This window comes from Cherax quadricarinatus, chromosome 55 (assembly GCF_038502225.1).
Source record: "Cherax quadricarinatus isolate ZL_2023a chromosome 55, ASM3850222v1, whole genome shotgun sequence".
NCBI lineage: Eukaryota > Metazoa > Arthropoda > Malacostraca > Decapoda > Parastacidae > Cherax > Cherax quadricarinatus.
Genome location: NC_091346.1, coordinates 21,753,192 through 21,765,691, shown reverse-complemented (window position 1 = coordinate 21,765,691; position 12,500 = coordinate 21,753,192).

Genomic DNA, 12,500 nt, shown 5'->3' with positions numbered 1-12,500 from the left:
GAGATGCTGTACCTTGGCAACGCTGTCCGGGCCATTCTCTCCTCCCTGCTAGAAGGACTTAAGCACCAACGGGCCTCATGCCCTCAGTGCCCCGATGTACCCTTCATCCCTCCCTCCCATCCCCTCCCTCTCTCCCATCCCCTCCCTCCTTTTCCCCTCCCACCTCTTCCTTACTCCTTCAATGCCCTCTATCCCTTCCCCCTCAACTTCTTTCCACAGCTTTTTCTCTTTATGTGTGTGTGTGTGTGTGTGTGTGTGTGTGTGTGTGTACTCACCTATTTGTACTCACCTATTTGTGGTTGCAGGGGTCGAGTCATAGCTCCTGGCCCCGCCTCTTCACTGATTGCTACTAGGTCCTCTCTCTCTCTGCTACATGAGCTTTATCATACCTCGCCTTAAAACTATGTATGGTTCCCGCCTCCACTACTTCACTTTCTAGACTATTCCATGACTTGACTACTCTATGACTGAAGAAATACTTCCTAACGTCCCTGTGACTCGTCTGAGTCTTCAGCTTCCAGTTGTGACCCCTTGTCCCTGTGTCCCCTCTCTGGAACATCCTATCTCTGTCCACCTTGTCTATTCCCCGCAGTATCTTGTATGTCGTTATCATGTCTCCCCTGACTCTTCTGTCCTCCAGTGTCGTCAGTCCGATTTCCCTTAACCTTTCCTCGTACGACATTCCCTTGAGCTCTGGGACTAGCTTTGTTGCAAACCTTTGTACTTTCTCTAACTTCTTGACGTGCTTGACCAGGTGTGGGTTCCAGACTGGTGCTGCATACTCCAGTATGGGCCTAACATACACAGTGTACAGTGTCTTGAACGATTCCTTATTAAGGTATCGGAACGCTATTCTCAGGTTTGCCAGGCGCCCGTATGCTGCAGCAGTTATTTGGTTGATGTGTGCCTCCGGTGATGTGCTCGGTGTTATGGTCACCCCAAGGTCTTTCTCCCTGAGTGAGGTCTGTAGTCTTTGTCCACCTAGCCTATACTCTATCTGCGGTCTTCTTTGCCCCTCCCCAATCTTCATGACTTTGCATATGGCTGGATTGAATTCGAGAAGCCAGTTACTGGACCACATGTCCAGCCTGTCCAGGTCTCTTTGCAGTCCTGCCTCATCCTCGTCCGATTTAATTCTTCTCATCAACTTCACATCATCTGCGAACAGGGACACTTCAGAGTCTATTCCTTCCATCATGTCGTTCACATATATCAAAAATAGCACTGGTCCTAGAACTGACCCCTGTGGGACCCCGCTCGTAACAGGCGCCCACTGTGATACCTCTTCACGTACCATGACTCGTTGCTGCCTCCCTGTCAGGTATTCCCTTATCCATTGCAGTGCCCTCCCTTTTACGTGCGCCTGATCCTCCAGCTTCTGCACTAATCTCTTGTGGGGAACTGTGTCAAAGGCCTTCCTGCAGTCTAGGAGAACGCAATCTACCCACCCCTCTCTCTCGTGTCTTACTTCTGTTACCTTGTGTGTGTGTGTGTGTGTGTGTGTGTGTGTGTGTGTGTGCACTCACTTAAATGGGATTGCTGGAGTCGATTCACTGCTCCTATGTGTGTGTACCCACTTATTTGTACTCACCTATTTGTGGTTGCAGGGGTCGATTCACAGCTCCTGGCCCGGGCTCTTCACTGTGGGTATAGTATTAATCTGTCTGTAGGTATCTGTGTCTTTGCAGGGGTTGAGGCACAGCTCTCGTCCCTGTCCTTGACTTAAATTATAAGTGAGAGGCGCTGGTTGCCCTGGCCTCGAGGGGCTGGTTACCTGTAGATAATCTGTAGTCGCTTCCGGAGGTCACCGCAAAAAAAGTAATGTTCAATGAGGAAAAATTCCATTTGCTCCGTTATGGAAAACTTGAGGAAATACAAAGTGGAACGGAGTATAAAACAAATTCTAACGACACAATAGAGCGAAAAACTAATGTGAAGGACTTAGGAATGATGATGCCATAAGATCTCACCTTCAGTGATCACAACAATGCCATTTATCACAATTGCGAGGAAAATGATAGGATAGATAAAGAGAACCTTCAAAACAGTGTATGTCAGGCCATTGATGATCCTCTTTAAGTCACTTACTCTCTCTTGGCTGGAAGATTGCTACACTAACAGTCTCTTTCAGGGTAGGAGAAACTGCAGATAACTTCAGTCTAGCACCTTATTTACTGAGAATGTTTGAAGTCTCTTGGTCTGTATTCCCTGGAACATAGGCAGGAAAGATGCATCGTAATTTACACCTGGAAAATCCTAGAGGAGCTAGTGCCAAATCTGCACACAGAAAATACTCATTACGAAAGCAAAAGACTCGGCAGATGGTGCGACATCCCCCCATTATAAAGCAGGTACGCCTTAAGTAACTAAGAGAAACCATAATAAGTTTCTGGGACCCAAGATTATTCAACGGTCTTCAAAGGGGATTGCCATCAGACCCCTATCTATCCTCAAGAGGGAACTGGATAGATACCTAAAGTCAGTGCGTGTGGCCAGCAGTAACAGCCTGGTTGAAGAGGACCAGATCCACAGGGAGGCTTAGTCATGGACAGGGCTGCGGGGCGTTGACCCCCGGAACATCCTCCAGGTAGACTTCCCGCAGCTCCGTCCCAGGCCAGGCCCCCTGGTTGCTGGCTTGATCAGGTTGTTAGTACCTCCTAATCGCGGTTCTGTGTATGCACCACAACCCGACTAATCAGGAACTGGTTTCAGGAAGCTGTCGAGTCCCCTCCTGAAGACAGATAGGGATCTGTTGGTGTCTCTCTTAATCATGAAGGGAGGGTGTTGAAGAGTCGTGGTACCTAAACACTTATTGAGTTCTCTCTCAGTGTGCTCGTTATTCCCCTGCTTTTCATTGTGGGTATCCTGCACATCTGCCAAGCCTCTTGTGTTCATATACAGTGATTCCGATGTACAGATTTGGCACAGTTCGAGGGACGTCAAGCGCTTCCAGTAATTTAGGTGCTCGATTGAGTTTATAGGAGCTGTGAAAGTTCTCTGTACATTATCCACTTCTTCAATATTGCCTGTCTTGAAGGGGAACGTTAATACACAGTAATATTTCAACCTGGAGAGAACGAGTAACCTGAAGATTATCATAACTGGATTGGCATCTCTTGTTTTGAAAGTTCTTGTTTTGTAACCTATCATTTTCTTTGTGGTTGCAATAATGACATTGTTGTGATCTTGAATGCGAGAGGTGACATTATCACTCCCAGGTCTCTTGCGTTAGACTTATGTTCTATTGAATATGATTTGAGTTTGTCTTGTACTCAGAGCTTGTTTTATTTCCTCCATTCATTCGTAAGGTAGTAACTGAAATTTGTCCTCATTGAATACCACCATATTGCTGTCAGTGGTCCACTGGAAGACTTGCTTTATCTCAGCTTGGAGGTTCGCTGTGTCTTCTAGGGCCGCCACTCTCACGGATTCTAGTATCGCGTGTAAAGGATAATACAATGATACGATTTATGTCCTTGTCTATGGCAGATATGGGAAAAAGAAGTGAGGAGTATTCTGCCTTGGGAGACAGAACTCATTGTTCAGTGTAGCAGCGCTGATAGCACACAGTTTCCAATTATTGTTTGGGTTCTGTTAGGAAGTTAAAATTCCATCTGCCCACCTTACCAGCTATTCTTTTTTGCACATATTTTGTGCATTGTTACCCCATTTTCGCACTTGCAAAGTTAGTGAACACTATATGTATCTGCATTTTTGTCGCAACAGTAACAAACACAATACAGTAGAATCCCTCACTAAACTCAAAACACAATAAAATCCCATAAATGATGAGAGAACAGCAGGAGATGTGGAAGGGGATTGTGCGGAGGCCTTCTCTGCACTCAAGAAATATCCATTGAACTTTTAATTAAGAAAGCTTTTCTCAGAGCGAAACTTCAATAAAACTCCACAGAGCGAAACGTTGTTTCAGTCAAGTTCTCAGAGCAAAACGTTTCAGTAAAGGATTCTTCTACACGAAGTGTATTCAGAGAGTTGTGTTTGCAGGGGGTCGAGGCCCATGACCCCTGCTGCTTTTCAAACCACCATCACCAGCACTTATTGGGTGGTGGTGGCCTTATGGATCGTACCGCTCTTGAAGCAGTGCATGAAGCTTCCCTCGTTTACCTCATCCCATTTCTCCACCGTTCCTTCGATTATCCAATTATATTCCCCTGTTTAAAAATGCCTCGGTCCAGTCTCAGTTCCGTACACCTCTTAAAGGACTACCAACGAATTTACTAATTAGGCCTTGTAATACCTGTTCGTAAAACTGTGTACGGAGTTTGTCTTTAATTTTCAAAGATGTCTCCAGATATATTTACCTGCTCTGTTAAGTCCTCTTGAGTATCTTCTACATCGTGTTTGTGTCTCCCCAGCTTCTTTATTCCTCCTTGTTGTGTCTGTCAGTCTCGCCTGTTTGTACGAGCCTGTTTGTGGTTGCAGGGGTCGATTCAAAGCTCCAGGCCCAGTCTGTCCATTGTCTTCTAACTTCGCAAGTCCTAACATACCTAATGTTAAAGCTATATATGAATGCTTCCTATACCTGAGTCTCTCTCTCTCTCTCTCTCTCTCTCTCTCTCTCTCTCTCTCTCTCTCTCTCTCTCTCTGCTGAGCAGCAGGAGAGAGGAAGAAGCAGGTAGGCCACATCCTGGAGCCTCCAACATTATTTTCCAAGAATAAAAAGAATAAACTAAACAAGGAAGATCAAGGAGCAAGGAAGGAAGGGAGGGAGGGAGGGGGGGGAGGTGACCGGGGAAGGAGGGAAGGAGAGGAGGGGGAAAAAGGGGAGAGGGGAATTGAGGTGTAGTGAAAGTGGTAACGACATTACCCCCTTCCCCTCGCCCCATTCCTTCACCCATCACCCCTACCCCCCTCACCTCGTCACTTTAACCCCCCCCCCATTAACCCCAGTAATCCCCCTTGTCCCCTGCAAAACTGATATTAGTAATTGCCAGATGATAGTAACTGCAGCTCTGCTGGAAGATAGTAATTGTCATGTGATAGTAACTGCAGCTCTGCTGGAAGATAGTAATCGTCATGTGATAGTGGGGAGATGGATCTTCAACTTCCTAACAAATCGAACACAAAGAGTAGTGGTCAACAGAGTTAAATCGGAGGCTGCCATAGTGAAGAGCTCTGTTCCACAAGGCACAGTACTCGCCCCCATCTTATTCCTTATCCTCATATCAGACATAAACAGAGATATACACCACAGCACCGTATCATCCTTTGCGGATGATACTAGGATCTGCATGAGGCTGTCATCTGCTGAGGACGCGGTTAACCTCCAAGAAGATATAAACAAAGTTTTCCAGTGGGCAACGGTAAACAATATGATGTTCAATGAGGACAAATTCCAACTACTCCGTTATGGAAAACTGGAGGAGATAATAACTAGAACAGAGTATACTACTGACTCCGGCCATACAATAGAGCGGCTTTTCAAAAATAATGTAAGGGACCTGGGAGTAGTAATGTCTGAGGATCTCACTTTCAAGGATCACAACTGTGCCACGATCGCACGTGCAAAGAAAATGATAGGATGGATAATGAGAACTTTCAAAACGAGAGATGCCAAGCCCATGATGATCCTTTTCAAATCACTTGTTCTCTCTAGGCTGGAATACTGCTGTACATTAACATCTCCATTCAAAGCAGGTGAAATCGCAGATCTAGAGAGTGTACAGAGATCATTTACTGCACGTATAAGTTCTGTCAAGCATCTTAACTACTGGGAACGCTTGGAAGCACTTGACTTGTACTCGTTGGAACGCAGGAGGGAGAGATATATCATAATCTACACTTGGAAAATCTTGGAGGGAATGGTCCCAAATCTGCACACAGAAATCACTCCATACGAAAGTAAAAGACTGGGCAGGCGATGCAAAATGCCCCCAATAAAAAGTAGGGGCGCCATTGGTACACTAAGAGAAAACACCATAAGTGTCCGGGGCCCAAAACTGTTCAACAGCCTCCCATCAAGCATTAGGGGAATTGCCAATAAACCCCTGGCTGCCTTCAAGAGAGAGCTGGACAGATACCTAAAGTCAGTGCCGGATCAGCCGGGCTGTGGCTCGTACGTTGGACTGCGTGCGGCCAGCAGTAACAGCCTAGTTGATCAGGCCCTGATCCATCGGGAGGCCTGGTCATGGACCGGGCCGCGGGGGCTTTGATCCCCGGAATAACCTCCAGGTAACCTCCAGGTAACTGCAGCTCTGCTGGAAGATAGTAAGTGTCATGTGATAGTAACTGCAGCTCTGCTGGAAGATAGTGTCATGTGATAGTAACTGCAGCTCTGCTGGAAGATAGTAAGTGTCATGTGATAGTAACTGCAGCTCTGCTGGAAGATAGTGTCATGTGATAGTAACTGCAGCTCTGCTGGAAGATAGTGTCATGTGATAGTAACTGCAGCTCTGCTGGAAGATAGTGTCATGTGATAGTAACTGCAGCTCTGCTGGAAGATAGTAAGTGTCATGTGATAGTAACTGCAGCTCTGCTGGAAGGAAACCTCTAAAGCTACCAAAACTGACGAACCCTCGCTGGAATATCTGAAATAATCATTACTCTTTTCATCCTCATTAGGATATTTATTTTTGGGCGAGGGGCTAAACCAGCATGGGTCATTCAGTTCCAGGAGTGCCGGATTTACACTTGGAAGTTGCTGGAAGGATTGGTTCCAAACCTGCACACTGAAATCACTCCATATGAAAGAGGCTTGGCAGACTGTGCGGAATACCTTCGGTGAAAAGCAGGGACGCGATGAGTACACAAAGAGAACTCAGTAAGTGCAAGGGGCCCAGGATTGTTCAACACCCTCCCTTCATACATCAGAGGAAGCTACCGGCAGACCTCTAGCTCTCTTCAAGAGTCAACTTGATAAGTGTCTCGGGTTATGGGCTAGCCCGCGGGGGCGTTGACCCCCGAAACACCCTCCAGGTATGTCTGTTCCTGATCAGCAGGTGGGTTGGACTGCTTGTTGTTGGCACAAATAGCCTGGTTGATCAAGTCAGTAGTCAGGAGGCCTGGTCTAGGACCGGGCCACGGAGGCGGTGACCTGCCACGTGGAGGCACGATCCTCGGTCCCATCTTTCTGTCTTTGATGTTTATATTCAAGATTAAACTTAATTCTTGTTTTATTCATTACAGAATACGTAATGTTAGTGCTTAGGTGGACTCCTAGACTTAACTAGAGACCGTTCTAGGTCTGTAACCCACTGTGATATAACATGAATCTAGATAAGCATGTTTAGCGAGCAACTTGCAGTGTGGACAGACTGGCTGATGTTGTAGGAGCCAGGCTTAGGCTTGGTTACAAGTGGTGTTGCTGCTGCTGCTGTTGATGCTGTTGTTGCTGTTACTGCTGCTGCTGTTGTTGCTGCTGCTACTGCTGCTGTTGATGCTGTTGTTGCTGTTACTGCTGCTGCTGTTGTTGCTGCTGCTACTGCTGCTGTTGATGCTGTTGTTGCTGTTACTGCTGCTGCTGTTGTCGTTGCTACTATTTCTGTATGACTCACGAAATCGTAATGACACGATTGCAAACAAACCATACCCCGGCCGGGATTGAACCCGCGGTCAGAGAGTCTCAAAACTCCAGCCCGTCGCGTTAGCCACTAGACCAGCTAGCCACAATAAGATTCGTCCAACTAGGTATATTTCTACACCATAGGAAGGTTAGCACAGGCACCACTGTGACCACAAATGCAAGTTTTTACAGACGAATCTCCAGCTACAGTGGCCTAACGCGACGGGCTGGAGTTTTGAGACTCTGACCGCGGGTTCAATCCCGGCCTGGGTATGGTTTGTTTGCAATCGTGCTGCTACTACTACTACTACTACTACTACTACTACTACTACTGCTGCTGCTGCTACTACTACTACTACTACAACTGCTAGTACTACTACTGCTACTACTATTACTACTACTACTACTGTTGCTACTACTACTGCTACTACTACTACTACTACAACTGCTAGTACTACTACTGCTACTACTATTACTACTACTACTGCTACTACTACTGCTACTACTACTACTGCTACTACTACTACTGCTACTGCTACTGCTACTACTACTACTGCTACTACTACTACTACTACTACTACTGCTACTACTAATACTACTACTGCTACTACTACTACTACTACTACTACTAATACTACTACTACTACTACTATCACTACCCATCAGCACTAACATCACCGCTACAACCACCACACTACTCTTACCTCTTCCATTAGCGCAACTTATCCCCACCACCACCACCACCACTATAGCATGCTAAGAGTATGTTACATTTTCGGCGTATGTCACACACCCATATAGGCATTCCTCCCGATCAGCGAACCAGGTGCTAAGTGTTTAACGATCAAAGGGGTCCCGTCGTTATACCAGTACCTCGGTTCAACCAGCCAATCACAGGGAAGCTGTTGCTAATACTGTGAAGCGATGTGGTACACTCGTGGAAACAACTTTGACAGACTTGATTTCCCTGCGGTCGCTCATGGTTCACCGTGTCTTGTGCTGGCATTTGCCTCATTGTACACAGTGTAAATACCGTACATATACTATAATACATTGTAAGTATTATAGCCTATGTCTTTTGCTTGTTCTCGAGTGGTAATTGCATTACGACCAGGTGTGCAGGCCATATCAACTCCTGTCTTCGCAATAACCACCATCACTACTACTACTACACCTAATACTACTATTACCACCACCAACACCACCATTATCACAACTACGTTCATCACCACTGGTAATACCACTACTGTTAAAACAATTACTGCTGCTGCTGCTACTACAACAATCACCACCACTTCCACTATTACTATTACTGCACCCCTCAAAGGAGGTTCCTTGACACTGGTGAGGGGCTCTTGATCTAGGGAATTGGAGCTGTGCTCCGGTTCTCTGAATTGAGCCTGAATACCTTGCATCCCCCCACATGCGGTGTATAATCCTGCGGGTTTAGCGCTCCCCCATAATTATAATATAATAATAATGTTACTGCAGTCAACACTACTGCTAGTACCACTGAGCAGACATATGCAGGACGAGAAAGTAAGCTTGGGCAGGTGAACACTAGGCAAGTACAAGCTAGCACTACGTGATTACTAGGGAACACAGGTGAGCACCAGGGGAGCACAGGGGGGGGGTTACTAAAGAACTAGGGGAGCACAGTTGAGCAAGTGGGAAGCACTAAACATCTAGAAATAGAAGGAAATTCACCTTAAATAAAAGGTGCCAGTAGGGGCCTCTAACTCATGGAGGTGAACCATCCCCTACCCCTGCAACACCCCCCTCCCACTACGTCATAACCCACCAAGCACAAAGGCCTCCACCAACCCCCAACAACTTCCCCACAGGTGCTGCTAAAGCACTCTCATCCCCAACACCTGGCTCACCTGTGTAGGTGGTGAGGGGGAAGTTTTGTTCGTCAGGAGAAATGGGTTGAATTTTCACTTCATGTGGATTTATAACTGTGTATGACCTTAGTTACTGGTAACCCACAACTTCAGTACTAAGTAGTATTGAGGTTGTGGGTGAGAAGTGCGTTAGTATATGTTGATGGGGAGGTGGGGGAGGTCTGGAAGTACTCGCTGATGGGTGGGGGATCTGGGAGGGGATGTGAAGCTGCTTTTATCTCTGTTCATCTGCTGCTTTGCTGCTCTGTGACAGCTGCTGCTACTACCGTTAATACTGATGCTGCTGGTTTTACTACTATTACTGTTGCTGGCACTATTACTACTCCTACTATTTGTTGCTATTTCTTGTGCTGTTTCTGGTGATGCTGCCGCTGCTTCTGCTGGTGCTGCTGCCGCAGGTGGTAGTAGTGCTGGTACCTCTGTTGCCACTGCTAGTTGATGCTGTTGCTGTTACTACTACTACTATCAAGGTGACAGCAAAGCAGTAGCTAAGAACTATAGACCAATAGCTTTAACATCAGATATCATAAAAATCTTTGAAGCAGGATAGCAAACAACCTGGACTCCCAACAGTTGCACAATCCATGGCAACATAGGTTCAAAGCAGGTCGCTCCTGCCTCTCGAAACTACTGGATCACTATGATATGGTCTTAGATGCACTGGAAAATAAACAGAATGCAGATGTAGTATACACAGATTTTGCAAAAGCCTTTGACAAGTGCGACCACGGTGTAACAGCACACAAAATGCGTGCTAAAGAGATAACTGGCAAAGTAGGCAGATGGATCTTCAACTTTCTAACCAGTTGAGCACAAAGAGTAGTGGTAAACAGAATTAAATCGTAAGCTGCCATAGTGAAGAGCTCTATTCCACAAGACACAGTACTCGCACCTATCCTGTTCCTCATTCTAATATCAGACATAGACAGAGGTGTAAACCATAGCACCGTATCATCCTTTGCAGATGATACTAGGATCTGCATGAGAGTGTCATTCATTGAGGACACAGCAAAGCTCCAAGAAGATATAAACCAGGTTTTCCAGTGGGCAATAGATAACAATATGTTAAACGATGACAAATTCCAACTACTCCGTCATGAAAAAACGGAGGATATAATAACTAGGACTGAGTATACTACAAACTCAAATCACACAAAAGAGCAGAAAAGTAATGTGAAGGACCTGGGAGTGGTAATGTCTGAAGATCTCACCTTCAAGGATCACAACAGTGCTACTATCACATCTGCGAGGAAACTGATAGGATGGATAATGAGAACATTCAAGACAAGAGATGCCAAGCCAGTGATGATCTTTTTTAAATCACTTGTTCTCTCTAGGCTGGAATACTCCTGTACATTAACATCCCCATTCAAGGCTGGTGAAATTGCAGAGCTAGAGAATGTACAGAGAACCTTTATTGCACGTATAAGTTCCATCAAACACCTTAACCACTGGGAACGCTTGGAAGTATTTGACTTGTACTCACTGGAGCGCAGGCGAGAGAGATATATAATCTACACCTGGAAGATTCTGGAGAGACTGGTTCCTAATCTGCACACAGAAATCACTCCCTACGAAAGCAAAAGACTTGGCAGGCGATGCAACATACCCCCAGTGAAAAGTAGGGGCGTCACTGGTACACTAAGGGAAAACGCAGTAAGTGTCCGGGGCCCAAGACTGTTCAGCAGCTTCCCACCAGCCATAAGGGGAATTACTAATAGACCCCTGGTTGTCTTCAAGAGGGAACTGGACAGATACCTAAAGTCAGTGCCGGATCAGCCGGGCTGTGGTTCTTACGTTGGACTACGTGCGGCCAGCATTAACAGCCTCGTTGATCAGGCCCTGATCCACCAGGAGGCCTAGTCGTAGACCGGGCCACGTGGGCGTTGATCCCCGGAATACGCTCCAGGTAGACTGCTGCTAGTACTACTATTTGTTGATGCTGCTACTGTGATGCCTCTGGTGTTGTTGTTGCTGCTGCTACTGTGATGCCTCTGTTGTTGTTGTTGTTGTTGTTGTTGTTGTTGTTGCTGCTGCTACTGTGATGCCTCTGGTGTTGTTGTTGTTGCTGCTGCTACTGTGATGCCTCTGGTGTTGTTGTTGTTGTTGCTGCTGCTACTGTGATGCCTCTGTTGTTGTTGTTGTTGTTGTTGCTGCTGCTGCTACTGTGATGCCTCTGGTGTTGTTGTTGTTGTTGATGCTGCTACTGTGATGCCTCTGTTGTTGTTGTTGTTGTTGATGCTGCTACTGTGATGCCTCTGGTGTTGTTGTTGTTGTTGATGCTGCTACTGTGATGCCTCTGGTGTTGTTGTTGTTGTTGATGCTGCTACTGTGATGCCTCTGTTGTTGTTGTTGTTGTTGTTGCTGCTACTGTGATGCCTCTGGTGTTGTTGTTGTTGTTGTTGATGCTGCTACTGTGATGCCTCTGTTGTTGTTGTTGTTGTTGTTGTTGTTGTTGCTGCTACTGTGATGCCTCTGGTGTTGTTGTTGTTGTTGTTGTTGTTGCTGCTGCTACTGTGATGCCTCTGGTGTTGTTGTTGTTGTTGTTGTTGTTGCTGCTGCTACTGTGATGCCTCTGTTGTTGTTGTTGTTGTTGCTGCTGCTACTGTGATGCCTCTGGTGTTGTTGTTGTTGTTGCTGCTGCTACTGTGATGCCTCTGGTGTTGTTGTTGTTGATGCTGCTGCTACTGTGATGCCTCTGGTGTTGTTGTTGTTGTTGCTGCTGCTACTGTGATGCCTCTGGTGTTGTTGTTGTTGTTGCTGCTGCTACTGTGATGCCTCTGGTGTTGTTGTTGTTGTTGCTGCTGCTACTGTGATGCCTCTGGTGTTGTTGTTGTTGTTGCTGCTGCTACTGTGATGCCTCTGGTGTTGTTGTTGTTGTTGCTGCTGCTACTGCTGCTGCTGCTGCTGCTACTGTGATGCCTCTGGTGTTGTTGTTGTTGATGCTGCTGCTACTGTGATGCCTCTGGTGTTGTTGTTGTTGTTGCTGCTGCTACTGTGATGCCTCTGGTGTTGTTGTTGTTGTTGCTGCTGCTACTGTGATGCCTCTGGTGTTGTTGTTGTTGTTGCTGCTG